Raw genomic sequence first — 18,348 nt, 5'->3', positions numbered from 1 at the left:
CTATAACATGAGATGTGAAATCCAAATCCTTCCCTTCCCAAACCTGAGACTCTTCCTATAGCATGAGATGTGATATCTCAATGCTTCTACCAAACCTGAAACCCTTCCTATAGCATGAGATGTGATATCCAACTCCTTCCCATTCCAATCCTGAGACACATCCTATAGCATGAGATGTGATATCACAATGCTTCTAATACCAAACCTGAGACCCGTCCTATAACATGAGATGTGATATCCAAATCCTTCCCCTTCCAAACCTGAGACCCTTCCTTTAGCATGAGATGTGATATCCAGCTCCTCCCATTCCAATCCTGAGACCCTTCCGATAGCAGAGATGTGATATTTCAATGCTTATACCAAACCTGAGACCCTTCCCATAGCATGAGATGTGATATCCAACTCCTTCCCATTCCAATCCTGAGACCCTTCCTATAGCATGAGATGTGATATCTCAATGCTTCTAATACCAAACCTGAGATCCTTCCTATAACATGAGATGTGATATCCAACTCCTTCCCATTCCAATCCCGAGACCCTTCCTATAGCATGAGATGTGATATCTCAATGCTTCTAATACCAAACCTAAGGTCCTTCCTATAACATGAGATGTGATATCCAAATCCTTCCCATTCCAAACCTGAGACCCTCCCTTTAGCATGAGATGTGATATCCAACTCCTTCCCATTCCAATCCTGATACCCTTCTGATAGCATGAGATGTAATATCTCAATGCCTCTAATACCAAACCTGAGATCCTACCTCTAACATGAAATGTGATATCCAACTCCTTCCTTTTCCAAACCTGAGACCCTTCCTACAGCATGAGATGTGATATCCAAGTCCTTCCCATTCCAATCCTGAGACCCTTCCTATAACATGAGATGTGATATCCAACTCCTTCTATTCCAACCTGAGACCCTTCCTATAGCATGAGATGGGATATCCAACTCCTTCCAAATCCAATCCTGATACCCTTCCGATAGCATGAGATGTGATATCCCAATGCTTCTACAAAACCTGAGACCCATACCATGGCATGAGATGTGATATCAAACTCCCGTCCTATACCATGAGACTTGATATCTCAATGCTTCTAATACCAAACCTGAGACCGGTCCAATAACATGAGATGTGATATCCAAATCCTTCCCATTCCAATCCTGAGACCCTTCCGATAGCAGAGATGTGATATCTCAATGCTTATACCAAACCTAAGACCCTTCCGATAGCATGAGATGTGATATCTCAATGCTTCTAATACCAAACCTGAGATCCTTCCAATAACATGAGATATGATGTCCAAATCCCTCCCCTTCCAAACCTTAGACCATCCCTTTAGCAAGAGATTTGATATCCAACTCCTTCCCATTCCAATCCTGAGACCCTTCTGATGTGATATCTCAATGCCTCTAAAACCAAACCTGAGATCCTACCTCTAACATGAAATGTGATATCCAACTCCTTCCCCTTCCAACCCTGAGAGCCTTCCTATAGAATGAGATGTGATAGCCAAGTCCTTCCCATTCCAATCCTGAGACCCTTCCTATAACATGAGATGTGATATCCAACTCCTCCCCATTCCAATCATGAGACCCTCCCTATAGCTTGAGATGTGATATCCAACTCCTTCTCATTCCAATTCCGAGACCCGTCCTATACCATGAGACTTGATATCTCAATGCTTCAAATACCAAACCTGAGACCGGTCCTATAACATGAGATGTGATACCCAAATCCGTCCCCTTCCAATCCTGAGACCATTCCTATAGCATGAGGTGTGATATATCAATGCTTCTAATACCAAACCTGAGATCCTTCCTATGACATGAGATGTGATATCCAAATCCTTCCCATTCCAATCCTGAGACCCTTCCTATAGCAAGAGATGTGATATCCAAATCCTTCCCATTCCAATCCTGAGACCCTTCCTATAACATGAGATGTGATATTCAACTCCTTCCCATTCCAACCTGAGACACTTCCTATAGCATGAGAAGGGATATCCAACTCCTTCCCAATCCAATCCTGAGAACCTTCCGATAGCAGAGATGTGATATCTCAATGCTTATACCAAACCTGTGTCCCTTCCTATGGCATGAGATGTGATATCCAACTCCTTGCCATTCAAATCCTGAGACCCTTCCTATAGCATGAGATGTGATATCTCAATGCTTCTACCAAACCTGAGACCCTTCCTTTAGCATGAGATGTGATATCCAAATCCTTCACATTCCAATCCTGAGACCCTTCCTATAGCATGAGATGTGATATCTCAATGCTTCTAATACCAAACCTGAGATCCTTCCTATAACATGAGATGTGATATCCAATTCCTTCCCATTCCAAACCTGAGACCCTTCCTATTGGATGAGATGTGATATCCAACTCCTTCCCATTCCAACCCTGAGACCCTTCCTATACCATGAGATGTGATATCTCAATGCTTCTAATACCAAACCTGGGAACCGTCCTATAACATGAGATGTGATATCTCAATGTTTCTAATAAAAAACCTGAGACCCTTCCTATAACATGAGATGTGATATCCAATTCCTTCCCATTCCAAACCTGAGACCCTTCCTATTGGATGAGATGTGATATCCAAATCCTTCCCCTTCCAAACATGAGACCCTTCCTTTAGCATGAGATGTGATATCCAAATACTTCCCATTCCAATCCTAAAACACTTCCTATAGCATGAGATGTGATATCTCAATGTTTCTAATAAAAAACCTGAGACCCTTCCTATAGCAAGAGATGTGATATCCAAATCCTTCCCATTCCAATCCTGAGACCCTTCCTGTATATAACATGAGATGTGATATCCAACTCCTTCCCATTCCAACCTGAGACCCTTCCTATAGCATGAGATGTGATATCCAACTCCTTACCATTCAAATCCTGAGACCCTCCCTATAACAAGAGATGTCATATCCAACTCCTTCCCATTCCAAACCTGAGACCCTTCCTATAACATGAGATGTGATATCCAACTCCTTCCCATTCCAAACCTGAGACCCTTCCGATAGCATGAGATGTGATATCTCAATGCTTCAAAAACCAAACATGAGAACCATCCTATAACATGAGATGTGAAATCCAAATCCTTCCCTTCCCAAACCTGAGACTCTTCCTATAGCCTGAGATGTGATATCTCAATCCTTCTACCAAACCTGAAACCCTTCCTATAGCATGAGATGTGATATCCAACTCCTTCCCATTCCAATCCTGAGACACATCCTATAGCATGAGATGTGATATCACAATGCTTCTAATACCAAACCTGAGACCCGTCCTATAACATGAGATGTGATATCCAAATCCTTCCCCTTCCAAACCTGAAACCCTTCCTTGAGCATGAGATGTGATATCCAGCTCCTCCCATTCCAATCCTGAGACCCTTCCGATAGCAGAGATGTGATATTTCAATGCTTATACCAAACCTGAGACCCTTCCCATAGCATGAGATGTGATATCCAACTCCTTCCCATTCCAATCCTGAGACCCTTCCTATAGCATGAGATGTGATATCTCAATGCTTCTAATACCAAACCTGAGATCCTTCCTATAACATGAGATGTGATATCCAACTCCTTCCCATTCCAATCCCGAGACCCTTCCTATAGCATGAGATGTGATATCTCAATGCTTCTAATACCAAACCTAAGGTCCTTCCTATAACATGAGATGTGATATCCAAATCCTTCCCATTCCAAACCTGAGACCCTCCCTTTAGCATGAGATGTGATATCCAACTCCTCCCCATTCCAATCCTGATACCCTTCTGATAGCATGAGATCTGATATCTCAATGCCTCTAATACCAAACCTGAGATCCTACCTCTAACATGAAATGTGATATCCAACTCCTTCCTTTTCCAAACCTGAGACCCTTCCTACAGCATGAGATGTGATATCCAAGTCCTTCCCATTCCAATCCTGAGACCCTTCCTATAACATGAGATGTGATATCCAACTCCTTCTATTCCAACCTGAGACCCTTCCTATAGCATGAGATGGGATATCCAACTCCTTCCAAATCCAATCCTGATACCCTTCCGATAGCATGAGATGTGATATCCCAATGCTTCTACAAAACCTGAGACCCATACCATGGCATGAGATGTGATATCAAACTCCCGTCCTATACCATGAGACTTGATATCTCAATGCTTCTAATACCAAACCTGAGACCGGTCCAATAACATGAGATGTGATATCCAAATCCTTCCCATTCCAATCCTGAGACCCTTCCGATAGCAGAGATGTGATATCTCAATGCTTATACCAAACCTAAGACCCTTCCGATAGCATGAGATGTGATATCTCAATGCTTCTAATACCAAACCTGAGATCCTTCCAATAACATGAGATATGATGTCCAAATCCCTCCCCTTCCAAACCTTAGACCATCCCTTTAGCATGAGATTTGATATCCAACTCCTTCCCATTCCAATCCTGAGACCCTTCTGATGGCATGAGATGTGATATCTCAATGCCTCTAAAACCAAACCTGAGATCCTACCTCTAACATGAAATGTGATATCCAACTCCTTCCCCTTCCAACCCTGAGAGCCTTCCTATAGAATGAGATGTGATATCCAAATCCTTCCCATTCCAATCCTGAGAGCCTTCCTATAACATGAGATGTGATATCCAACTCCTTCCCATTCCAATCATGAGACCCTCCCTATAGCTTGAGATGTGATATCCAACTCCTTCTCATTCCAATTCCGAGACCCGTCCTATACCATGAGACTTGATATCTCAATGCTTCAAATACCAAACCTGAGACCGGTCCTATAACATGAGATGTGATACCCAAATCCGTCCCCTTCCAATCCTGAGACCATTCCTATAGCATGAGGTGTGATATATCAATGCTTCTAATACCAAACCTGAGATCCTTCCTATGACATGAGATGTGATATCCAAATCCTTCCCATTCCAATCCTGAGACCCTTCCTATAGCAAGAGATGTGATATCCAAATCCTTCCCATTCCAATCCTGAGACCCTTCCTATAACATGAGATATGATATTCAACTCCTTCCCATTCCAACCTGAGACACTTCCTATAGCATGAGAAGGGATATCCAACTCCTTCCCAATCCAATCCTGAGAACCTTCCGATAGCAGAGATGTGATATCTCAATGCTTATACCAAACCTGTGTCCCTTCCTATGGCATGAGATGTGATATCCAACTCCTTGCCATTCAAATCCTGAGACCCTTCCTATAGCATGAGATGTGATATCTCAATGCTTCTACCAAACCTGAGACCCTTCCTTTAGCATGAGATGTGATATCCAAATCCTTCACATTCCAATCCTGAGACCCTTCCTATAGCATGAGATGTGATATCTCAATGCTTCTAATACCAAACCTGAGATCCTTCCTATAACATGAGATGTGATATCCAATTCCTTCCCATTCCAAACCAGAGACCCTTCCTATTGGATGAGATGTGATATCTCAATGCTTCTACCAAACCTGAGACCCTTCCGATAGCATGAGATGTGATAGCTCAATGCTTCTAATATCAAACCGAGACCCTCCCTATAGTATGAGATGTGAATTCTAAGTCTTTCCCATTCGTATCCTGAGACCCTTCCGATAGCAGAGATGTGATATCTCAATGCTTATACCAAACCTGATGACCCTTCCTATGGCATTAGATGTGATATCCAACTCCTTCCCATTCCAATCCTGAGTTCCTTCCTATAGCATGAGATGTGATATCTCAATGCTTCTATCAAACCTGATACCCTTCCTTTAGCATGAGATGTGATATTCAACTCCTTCCCATTCCAATCCTGAGACCCTTATTATAACATGAGACGTGATATCCAACTCCTTCCCATTCCAATCCTGAGACTCCTCCTATAGCATGATATGTGATATCTCAATGCTTCTAATACCAGACCTGGGACCGGTCCTATAACATGAGATATGATATCCAAATCCTTCCCCTTCCAAACCTGAGACCCTTCCTATAGCAAGAGATGTGATATCCAATTCCTTCCCATTCCAATCCTGAGACCCTTCCTATAACGAGATGTGATATCCAACTCCTTCCCATTCCAACCTGATACCCTTCCATTAGCATGAGATGTGATATTCAACTCCTTCCCATTCCAATCCTGAGACCCTTCCTATAACATGAGACGTGATATCCAACTCCTTCCCATTCCAATCCTGAGACTCCTCCTATAGCATGAGATGTGATATCTCAATGCTTCTAATACCAAACCTGGGACCCGTCCTATAACATGAGATACGTCCTATAACATGAGATATGATATCCAAATCCTTCCCCTTCCAAACCTGAGACCCTTCCTTTAGCATGAGATGTGATATCCAAATCCTTCCCATTTCAATCTTGAGACCCTTCCTATAACATGAGATGTGATATCCAACTCCTACCCATTCCAACCTGAGACCCTTCCTATAGCATGAGAAGGGATATCCAATTCCTTCCCAATCCAATCCTTAGACCCTTCCGATAGCAGAGATGTGATATCTCAATGCTTATACCAAACCTGAGACCCTTCCTTTAGCATGAGATGTGATATCCAAATCCTTCACATTCCAATCCTGAGACCCTTCCTATAGCATGAGATGTAATATATCAATGCTTCTAATACAAAACCTGAGATCCTTCCTATAACATGAGATGTGATATCCAAGTCCTTCCCATTCCAATCCTGAGACCCTTCCTATAACATGAGATGTGATATCCAACTCCTTCTATTCCAACCTGAGACCCTTCCTATAGCATGAGATGGGATATCCAACTCCTTCCAAATCCAATCCTGATACCCTTCCGATAGCATGAGATGTGATATCCCAATTCTTCTACAAAACCTGAGACCCATACCATGGCATGAGATGTGATATCAAACTCCCGTCCTATACCATGAGACTTGATATCTCAATGCTTCTAATACCAAACCTGAGACCGGTCCAATAACATGAGATGTGATATCCAAATCCTTCCCCTTCCAAACCTTAGACCCTTCCTTTATCATGAGAAGTGATATCCAAGTCCTTCCCATTCCATTCCTGAGACCCTTGCTATAGCATGAGATGTGATATCTCAATGCTTCTAATACCAAACCTGAGACCCTTCCTATAACATGAGATGTGATATCCAAATCCTTCCCATTCCAATCCTGAGACCCTTCCGATAGCAGAGATGTGATATCTCAATGCTTATACCAAACCTGAGACCCTTCCGATAGCATGAGATGTGATATCTCAATGCTTCTAATACCAAACCTCAGATCCTTCCAATAACATGAGATGTGATGTCCAAATCCTTCCCCTTCCAAACCTTAGACCCTCCCTTTAGCATGAGATGTGATATCCAACTCCTTCCCATTCCAATCCTGAGACCCTTCTGATGGCATGAGATGTCATATCTCAATGCCTCTAATACCAAACCTGAGATCCTACCTCTAACATGAGATGTGATATCAAACTCCTTCCCATTCCAAACCTGAGACCCTTCCGATAGCATGAGATGTGATATCAAACTCCTTCCCATTCAATGTGATATCCAACTCCTTCCCATTCCAATCCTGGGACCCTTCCTATACCATGAGATGTGATATTTCAATGCTTCTAATACCAAACCTGAGACCCGTCCTAAAACATGAGATGTGAGATCCAAATCCTTCCCCTTCCAGACCTGAGACCTTTCCTTTAGCATGAGATGTGATATCCAACTCCTTCCCATTCCAAACCTGAGACCCTTCCCATAGCATGAGATGTGATGTCTCAATGCTTCTAAAACCAAACATGAGAACCATCCTATAACATGATATGTGAAATCCAAATCCTTCCCTTTCCAAACCTGAGACCCTTCCTATAGCTTGAGATGAAATATCAAACTCCTTCCCATTCCAATCCTGAGATAGCTTGAGATGTGAGATCCAAATCCTTCCCCTTCCAAACCTGAGACCCTTCCTATAGCTTGATATGTGATATCAAACTCCTTCCCATTACAATCCTGAGATAGCTTGAGATGTGATATCCAACTCCATCCCATTCCAATCCTGAGACCCTTCCGATAGCATGAGATGTGATAGCTCAATGCTTCTAATATCAAAACTGAGACCCTCCCTATAGTATGAGATGTGAAATCTAAGTCCTTCACATTCCTATCCTGAGACCCTTCCGATAGCAGAGATGTGATATCAATGCTTATACCGAACCTGATGACCCTTCCTTTAGCATGAGATGTGATATTCAACTCCTTCCCATTCCAATCCTGAGACCCTTCCTATAACATGAGACGTGATATCCAACTCCTTCCCATTCCAAACCTGAGACCTTTCCTTTAGCATATGTGATATCCAACTACTTCCCATTCCAATCCTTAGACCCTTCCGATAGCATGAGATGTGATATCCAACTCCTTCCAATTCCAATACTGAGACCCTTCCAATAGCATATGTGATATCTCAATGCTTCTAATATCAAAATTGAGACCCTTCCTTTAGCATGAGATGTGATATCCAAATCCTTCACATTCCAATCCTGAGACCCTTCCTATAGCATGAGATGTGATATATCAATGCTTCTAATACAAAACCTGAGATCCTTCCTATAACATGAGATGTGATATCCAAGTCCTTCCCATTCCAATCCTGAGACCCTTCCTATAACATGAGATGTGATATCCAACTCCTTCTATTCCAACCTGAGACCCTTCCTATAGCATGAGATGGGATATCCAACTCCTTCCAAATCCAATCCTGATACCCTTCCGATAGCATGAGATGTGATATCCCAATTCTTCTACAAAACCTGAGACCCATACCATGGCATGAGATGTGATATCAAACTCCCGTCCTATACCATGAGACTTGATATCTCAATGCTTCTAATACCAAACCTGAGACCGGTCCAATAACATGAGATGTGATATCCAAATCCTTCCCCTTCCAAACCTTAGACCCTTCCTTTATCATGAGAAGTGATATCCAAGTCCTTCCCATTCCATTCCTGAGACCGTTGCTATAGCATGAGATGTGATATCTCAATGCTTCTAATACCAAACCTGAGACCCTTCCTATAACATGAGATGTGATATCCAAATCCTTTCCATTCCAATCCTGAGACCCTTCCGATAGCATGAGATGTGATATCCCAATTCTTCTACAAAACCTGAGACCCATACCATGGCATGAGATGTGATATCAAACTCCCGTCCTATACCATGAGACTTGATATCTCAATGCTTCTAATACCAAACCTGAGACCGGTCCAATAACATGAGATGTGATATCCAAATCCTTCCCCTTCCAAACCTTAGACCCTTCCTTTATCATGAGAAGTGATATCCAAGTCCTTCCCATTCCATTCCTGAGACCCTTGCTATAGCATGAGATGTGATATCTCAATGCTTCTAATACCAAACCTCAGATCCTTCCAATAACATGAGATGTGATGTCCAAATCCTTCCCCTTCCAAACCTTAGACCCTCCCTTTAGCATGAGATGTGATATCCAACTCCTTCCCATTCCAATCCTGAGACCCTTCTGATGGCATGAGATGTCATATCTCAATGCCTCTAATACCAAACCTGAGATCCTACCTCTAACATGAGATGTGATATCAAACTCCTTCCCATTCCAAACCTGAGACCCTTCCGAGAGCATGAGATGTGATATCAAACTCCTTCCCATTCAATGTGATATCCAACTCCTTCCCATTCCAATCCTGGGACCCTTCCTATACCATGAGATGTGATATTTCAATGCTTCTAATACCAAACCTGAGACCCGTCCTAAAACATGAGATGTGAGATCCAAATCCTTCCCCTTCCAGACCTGAGACCTTTCCTTTAGCGTGAGATGTGATATCCAACTCCTTCCCATTCCAAACCTGAGACCCTTCCCATAGCATGAGATGTGATGTCTCAATGCTTCTAAAACCAAACATGAGAACCATCCTATAACATGATATGTGAAATCCAAATCCTTCCCTTTCCAAACCTGAGACCCTTCCTATAGCTTGAGATGAAATATCAAACTCCTTCCCATTCCAATCCTGAGATAGCTTGAGATGTGAGATCCAAATCCTTCCCATTCCAATCCTGAGACCCTTCCTATAACATGAGATGTGATATTCAACTCCTTCCCATTCCAACCTGAGACACTTCCTATAGCATGAGAAGGGATATCCAACTCCTTCCCAATCCAATCCTGAGAACCTTCCGATAGCAGAGATGTGATATCTCAATGCTTATACCAAACCTGTGTCCCTTCCTATGGCATGAGATGTGATATCCAACTCCTTGCCATTAAAATCCTGAGACCCTTCCTATAGCATGAGATGTGATATCTCAATGCTTCTACCAAACCTGAGACCCTTCCTTTAGCATGAGATGTGATATCCAAATCCTTCACATTCCAATCCTGAGACCCTTCCTATAGCATGAGATGTGATATCTCAATGCTTCTAATACCAAACCTGAGATCCTTCCTATAACATGAGATGTGATATCCAATTCCTTCCCATTCCAAACCAGAGACCCTTCCTATTGGATGAGATGTGATATCTCAATGCTACTACCAAACCTGAGACCCTTCCGATAGCATGAGATGTGATAGCTCAATGCTTCTAATATCAAACCGAGACCCTCCCTATAGTATGAGATGTGAATTCTAAGTCTTTCCCATTCGTATCCTGAGACCCTTCCGATAGCAGAGATGTGATATCTCAATGCTTATACCAAACCTGATGACCCTTCCTATGGCATTAGATGTGATATCCAACTCCTTCCCATTCCAATCCTGAGTTCCTTCCTATAGCATGAGATGTGATATCTCAATGCTTCTATCAAACCTGATACCCTTCCTTTAGCATGAGATGTGATATTCAACTCCTTCCCATTCCAATCCTGAGACCCTTATTATAACATGAGACGTGATATCCAACTCCTTCCCATTCCAATCCTGAGACTCCTCCTATAGCATGAGATGTGATATCTCAATGCTTCTAATACCAGACCTGGGACCGGTCCTATAACATGAGATATGATATCCAAATCCTTCCCCTTCCAAACCTGAGACCCTTCCTATAGCAAGAGATGTGATATCCAATTCCTTCCCATTCCAATCCTGAGACCCTTCCTATAACGAGATGTGATATCCAACTCCTTCCCATTCCAACCTGATACCCTTCCTTTAGCATGAGATGTGATATTCAACTCCTTCCCATTCCAATCCTGAGACCCTTCCTATAACATGAGACGTGATATCCAACTCCTTCCCATTCCAATCCTGAGACACCTCCTATAGCATGAGATGTGATATCTCAATGCTTCTAATACCAAACCTGGGACCCGTCCTATAACATGAGATACGTCCTATAACATGAGATATGATATCCAAATCCTTCCCCTTCCAAACCTGAGACCCTTCCTTTAGCATGAGATGTGATATCCAAATCCTTCCCATTTCAATCTTGAGACCCTTCCTATAACATGAGATGTGATATCCAACTCCTACCCATTCCAACCTGAGACCCTTCTATAGCATGAGAAGGGATATCCAATTCCTTCCCAATCCAATCCTTAGACCCTTCCGATAGCAGAGATGTGATATCTCAATGCTTATACCAAACCTGAGACCCTTCCTTTAGCATGAGATGTGATATCCAAATCCTTCACATTCCAATCCTGAGACCCTTCCTATAGCATGAGATGTGATATATCAATGCTTCTAATACAAAACCTGAGATCCTTCCTATAACATGAGATGTGATATCCAAGTCCTTCCCATTCCAATCCTGAGACCCTTCCTATAACAGGAGATGTGATATCCAAATCCTTCACATTCCAATCCTGAGACCCTTCCTATAGCATGAGATGTGATATCTCAATGCTTCTAATACCAAACCTGAGATCCTTCCTATAACATGAGATGTGATATCCAATTCCTTCCCATTCCAAACCAGAGACCCTTCCTATTGGATGAGATGTGATATCTCAATGCTACTACCAAACCTGAGACCCTTCCGATAGCATGAGATGTGATAGCTCAATGCTTCTAATATCAAACCGAGACCCTCCCTATAGTATGAGATGTGAATTCTAAGTCTTTCCCATTCGTATCCTGAGACCCTTCCGATAGCAGAGATGTGATATCTCAATGCTTATACCAAACCTGATGACCCTTCCTATGGCATTAGATGTGATATCCAACTCCTTCCCATTCCAATCCTGAGTTCCTTCCTATAGCATGAGATGTATCTCAATGCTTCTATCAAACCTGATACCCTTCCTTTAGCATGAGATGTGATATTCAACTCCTTCCCATTCCAATCCTGAGACCCTTATTATAACATGAGACGTGATATCCAACTCCTTCCCATTCCAATCCTGAGACTCCTCCTATAGCATGAGATGTGATATCTCAATGCTTCTAATACCAGACCTGGGACCGGTCCTATAACATGAGATATGATATCCAAATCCTTCCCCTTCCAAACCTGAGACCCTTCCTATAGCAAGAGATGTGATATCCAATTCCTTCCCATTCCAATCCTGAGACCCTTCCTATAACGAGATGTGATATCCAACTCCTTCCCATTCCAACCTGATACCCTTCCTTTAGCATGAGATGTGATATTCAACTCCTTCCCATTCCAATCCTGAGACCCTTCCTATAACATGAGACGTGATATCCAACTCCTTCCCATTCCAATCCTGAGACTCCTCCTATAGCATGAGATGTGATATCTCAATGCTTCTAATACCAAACCTGGGACCCGTCCTATAACATGAGATACGTCCTATAACATGAGATATGATATCCAAATCCTTCCCCTTCCAAACCTGAGACCCTTCCTTTAGCATGAGATGTGATATCCAAATCCTTCCCATTTCAATCTTGAGACCCTTCCTATAACATGAGATGTGATATCCAACTCCTACCCATTCCAACCTGAGACCCTTCTATAGCATGAGAAGGGATATCCAATTCCTTCCCAATCCAATCCTTAGACCCTTCCGATAGCAGAGATGTGATATCTCAATGCTTATACCAAACCTGAGACCATTCCTTTAGCATGAGATGTGATATCCAAATCCTTCACATTCCAATCCTGAGACCCTTCCTATAGCATGAGATGTGATATATCAATGCTTCTAATACAAAACCTGAGATCCTTCCTATAACATGAGATGTGATATCCAAGTCCTTCCCATTCCAATCCTGAGACCCTTCCTATAACAGGAGATGTGATATCCAACTCCTTCTATTCCAACCTGAGACCCTTCCTATAGCATGAGATGGGATATCCAACTCCTTCCAAATCCAATCCTGATACCCTTCCGATAGCATGAGATGTGATATCCCAATTCTTCTACAAAACCTGAGACCGGTCCAATAACATGAGATGTGATATCCAAATCCTTCCCCTTCCAAACCTTAGACCCTTCCTTTATCATGAGAAGTGATATCCAAGTCCTTCCCATTCCATTCCTGAGACCCTTCCGATAGCAGAGATGTGATATCTCAATGCTTATACCAAACCTGAGACCCTTCCGATAGCATGAGATGTGATATCTCAATGCTTCTAATACCAAACCTCAGATCCTTCCAATAACATGAGATGTGATGTCCAAATCCTTCCCCTTCCAAACCTTAGACCCTCCCTTTAGCATGAGATGTGATATCCAACTCCTTCCCATTCCAATCCTGAGACCCTTCTGATGGCATGAGATGTCATATCTCAATGCCTCTAATACCAAACCTGAGATCCTACCTCTAACATGAGATGTGATATCAAACTCCTTCCCATTCCAAACCTGAGACCCTTCCGATAGCATGAGATGTGATATCAAACTCCTTCCCATTCAATGTGATATCCAACTCCTTCCCATTCCAATCCTGGGACCCTTCCTATACCATGAGATGTGATATTTCAATGCTTCTAATACCAAACCTGAGACCCGTCCTAAAACATGAGATGTGAGATCCAAATCCTTCCCCTTCCAGACCTGAGACCTTTCCTTTAGCATGAGATGTGATATCCAACTCCTTCCCATTCCAAACCTGAGACCCTTCCCATAGCATGAGATGTGATGTCTCAATGCTTCTAAAACCAAACATGAGAACCATCCTATAACATGATATGTGAAATCCAAATCCTTCCCTTTCCAAACCTGAGACCCTTCCTATAGCTTGAGATGAAATATCAAACTCCTTCCCATTCCAATCCTGAGATAGCTTGAGATGTGAGATCCAAATCCTTCCCCTTCCAAACCTGAGACCCTTCCTATAGCTTGATATGTGATATCAAACTCCTTCCCATTACAATCCTGAGATAGCTTGAGATGTGATATCCAACTCCATCCCATTCCAATCCTGAGACCCTTCCGATAGCATGAGATGTGATAGCTCAATGCTTCTAATATCAAAACTGAGACCCTCCCTATAGTATGAGATGTGAAATCTAAGTCCTTCACATTCCTATCCTGAGACCCTTCCGATAGCAGAGATGTGATATCAATGCTTATACCGAACCTGATGACCCTTCCTTTAGCATGAGATGTGATATTCAACTCCTTCCCATTCCAATCCTGAGACCCTTCCTATAACATGAGACGTGATATCCAACTCCTTCCCATTCCAAACCTGAGACCTTTCCTTTAGCATATGTGATATCCAACTACTTCCCATTCCAATCCTTAGACCCTTCCGATAGCATGAGATGTGATATCCAACTCCTTCCAATTCCAATACTGAGACCCTTCCAATAGCATATGTGATATCTCAATGCTTCTAATATCAAAATTGAGACCCTCCCTATAACATGAGATGTGATATCCAACTCCTTCCCATTCCAAAACTGAGACCCTTCCAATAGCATATGTGATATCTCAATGCTTCTAATATCAAAACTGAGACCCTCCCTATAACATGAGATGTGATATCCAACTCCTTCCCATTCCAATCGAGACCCTTCCTATAACATGAGATGTGATATCTCTATGCTTCTAATACCAAACCTGAGGCCCTTCCCGTAGTATATGTGAAATCCAACTCCTTCCCATTCCAAACTTGTGACCCTTCCTGTAGCATGAAATGTGATTTTTCACCCCTTCCAATACCATACCCGAGACCATTCCCACAGCCTGAGATTTGAAATCTCATTTCTTCCAATACCAAACCCGAGACCGTTCCGATAGGAGGTGATTTGATATCTCAGTGCTTCTAATACCAAACCTGAGACCCTCCCTATAACAAGAGATATCATATCCAACTCCTTCCCATTCCAATCCTGAGACTCTTCCTATAGCATGACATGTGATATCGAACTTCCCATTCAAATCCTGAGATTCAGACCTCCCCGTCTAACCTCACCACTCCTAGCTCCCGGATTGATAATGCACTCCTGCTGTGTCTTCTCTCCCTTCTTCTGCTTCCTTTTCTCTCTCCTTCCTCATGTGCCCTAGGTCAGGCTCCTTCTACACCTCCGCAAGGATTACTGATTATACCCCTCCCCACTCTCAACTCTCACTCAGTTAACACTCATCTGACATCTGCCATTTCCTGGAAGAACCTGACCTTGATGTCCTTGGTCTAACCAAGACATGGATGACGGCCAGCGCTGTCTCGAGCTCTGACACTTTCCTCCCTGATGACAAGTTCCTCTCCATGCCCAGATCCAACCGTTCTTGAGGGGGAGTATCCTTGATTCCTGTAGTAAATTGCTTTCCTTTGCAGGCCGACTCCTCTCACGAATGCCTTGTCTGCATGCATTCTCTCTTTCCTGGCCATTCTCTCACCGTGGCTATTTGCCTACCCCCTTCCTTTCTCAGTGGATGGACTTCTCCATCCTAGCCTCCTACCACTCAACTCCGCCTACTTGGAGAATTCAAAATGAACCTGTATGCTTCCTGACCTGGACTTTTACGAGATCTGCAACTCTTCATGTCTCTGGCCCTACACACTGCAGGGAATACTCAGGATTTTCTGATCTCAGACATCCCCCTATGTAACCCTCTCAACAATCCTCTCCCGTGGTGATCAAGTTCTCATCTCCAAAGAAGGCTAACTACCAACTTTTCCTCCTCAGTGGAGTTCTCCCTTTCTGTCCCTGCTCTCTGCACCGTTTCGCTTTGCAAGCACTCGCTTCCCTGCTCTCTGGTTTAGACGCTTTTCCTTCTTCCTTTCTGTGCTTGTTCTCTGCATCGTTTCGCGTTGCAGAGAACAACTCGCTTCCCAGCTCTCTGGTTTAGACGTGTGTTCCCTGCCTTCTCTCCTCTTCCCGCTGCCTTCAAATCAACAAATGAGCTTCAAAAGATACACGGTGCTCAGAATGCATTATTCAAGATATAGCTTAACCCGCTAGACGTATTGAAAAGTGCTAAAAACTAGCAAAAATAGCTAGAAAATGTTCTTTCCTCGCGTTTTGGTAAATACGAATTCTGGTGGATTCCCATTTTGTACTCTGTTGTGCATTTGTTCAGTCGAATCCTGATGTTTTTAACGACTCGTCACCCATACAAGGGGGGGATCAAAATCTACTGTTCACAGGCTGAATGTATACTGCTGAAATCGTCAATGCATTATCGGGTAAACCGACTGTTCTGGAAAGTGTATTTGCCATGTTATTCCAGTCAGCATGTTTTCATTGTCCCTTCTTGTTTCAAGGCTGCACTCCGTGGTGATCACATTCTCCTCTCCAGAGCAGGCTAACTACCAGCTGCTCCTCAGAGGCGTTCCACCTTTCTGTCCCTGCTCCCTGCACCGTTTCGCGTTGCATGTACTCGCTTCCCAGCTCTCTGGTTTAGATGCGTGTTCCCTGCCTTCTCTCCTCTTCCTACAGCCTTCCAATGAGCTCCACAAGATAGTGTTCAGAATGCTTTATAACCCCATTATTCAACATATAGCTGTAACCCGCTAGACATAGAAACTTGCTAAAAACTAGCAAAAATAGCAAGAAAATGTACTTCCCTCGCGTTTTTGTAAATGCGAATTCTGGTGGGTTCCCATGTTGTATGTACTGTGTCCGTGCGTTTGTGTCGAATCCTGAAGTTTTTAACCACTGTTCTCCCATACTAGGGAGGGGGGGTCAACATCTACTGCTGTTCACAGGCTGAATGTATACGGCTGAAATCTTCAAGGCATTATCAGCTTTCCTGACTGTTTTGGAACGTGTATTTGCCATCTGTTAATGCAGTCGCCCTTTGTTCATCGTTCCTTCTAGTTTACAGGCTGCACTCCCCTAGTGATCACATTCTTCTCTCCTATGCAGGCTAACTACCAGCTGCTCCTCCTCATAGGTGTTCATCCTTTCTGTCCCTGCTCCCTGCACCGTTTCGCGTTGCATGTACTCGCTTCCCAGCTCTCTGGTTTCGACGTGTGTTCCCTGCCTTCTCTGCTCTTCCCGCTGCCTTCAAATCAACAAATGAGCTTCAAAAGATACACGGTGCTCAGAATGCTTTATAACACCCATTATTCAAGATATAGCTGTAACCCGCTAGACGTATTGAAACGTGCTAAAAACTAGCAAAAACAGCTAGAAAATGTACTTCCCTCGCGTTTTGGTAAATGCAGGGTACACGCGTCTAAACCAGAGAGCAGGTAAGCGAGCATTTCAGCAGTATAAATTCAGCCTGTGAACAACACATTTTGACCCTCCCTTGTATGGGAGAAGAGTGGTTCAAAAGACCAGGATTCGACTGAACAAACGCACGAACAGAGTACAAAATGGGAATCCACCAGAATTCGCATTTACCAAAACGCGAGGAAAGTACATTTTCGAGCTGTTTCTGCTCGTTTTTAGCACGTTTCAATACGTCTAGCGGGTTACAGCTATATCTTGAATAATGGGTGTTATAAAGCATTCTGAACACTATATCTTGCGGAGCTCGTTGGAAGGCTGTAGGAAGAGGAGAGAAGGCAGGGAACACACATCTAAACCAGAGAGCTGGGAAGCGAGTACATGCAACGCGAAACGGTGCAGGGAGCAGGGACAGAAAGGATGAACGCCTATGAGGAGGAGCAGCTGGTAGTCAGCCTGCTCTGGAGAGGAGAATGTGATCACCAGGGGAGTGCAGCCTGTAAAGTAGAAGGGACGATGAACACAGGACGACTGCATTAACAGATAGCAAATACACGTTCCAAAACAGTCAGGAAAGCTGATAATGCCTTGAAGATTTCAGCCGTATACATTCAGCCTGTGAACAGCAGTAGACGTTGACCCCCCCCCCCCCCTCCTTGTATGGGAGAACAGTGGTTAAAAACTTCAGGATTCGACAACAAACGCACGGACAGTACATACATGGGAACCCATCAGAATTAGCATTTACAAAAACGCGA

The sequence above is a fragment of the Ambystoma mexicanum genome, chromosome 7p (genome assembly GCF_040938575.1).
Source record: "Ambystoma mexicanum isolate Mex_15411 chromosome 7p, UKY_AmexF1_1, whole genome shotgun sequence".
Classification (NCBI taxonomy): Eukaryota; Metazoa; Chordata; class Amphibia; order Caudata; family Ambystomatidae; genus Ambystoma; species Ambystoma mexicanum.
This window is presented reverse-complemented; position numbering follows the sequence as displayed.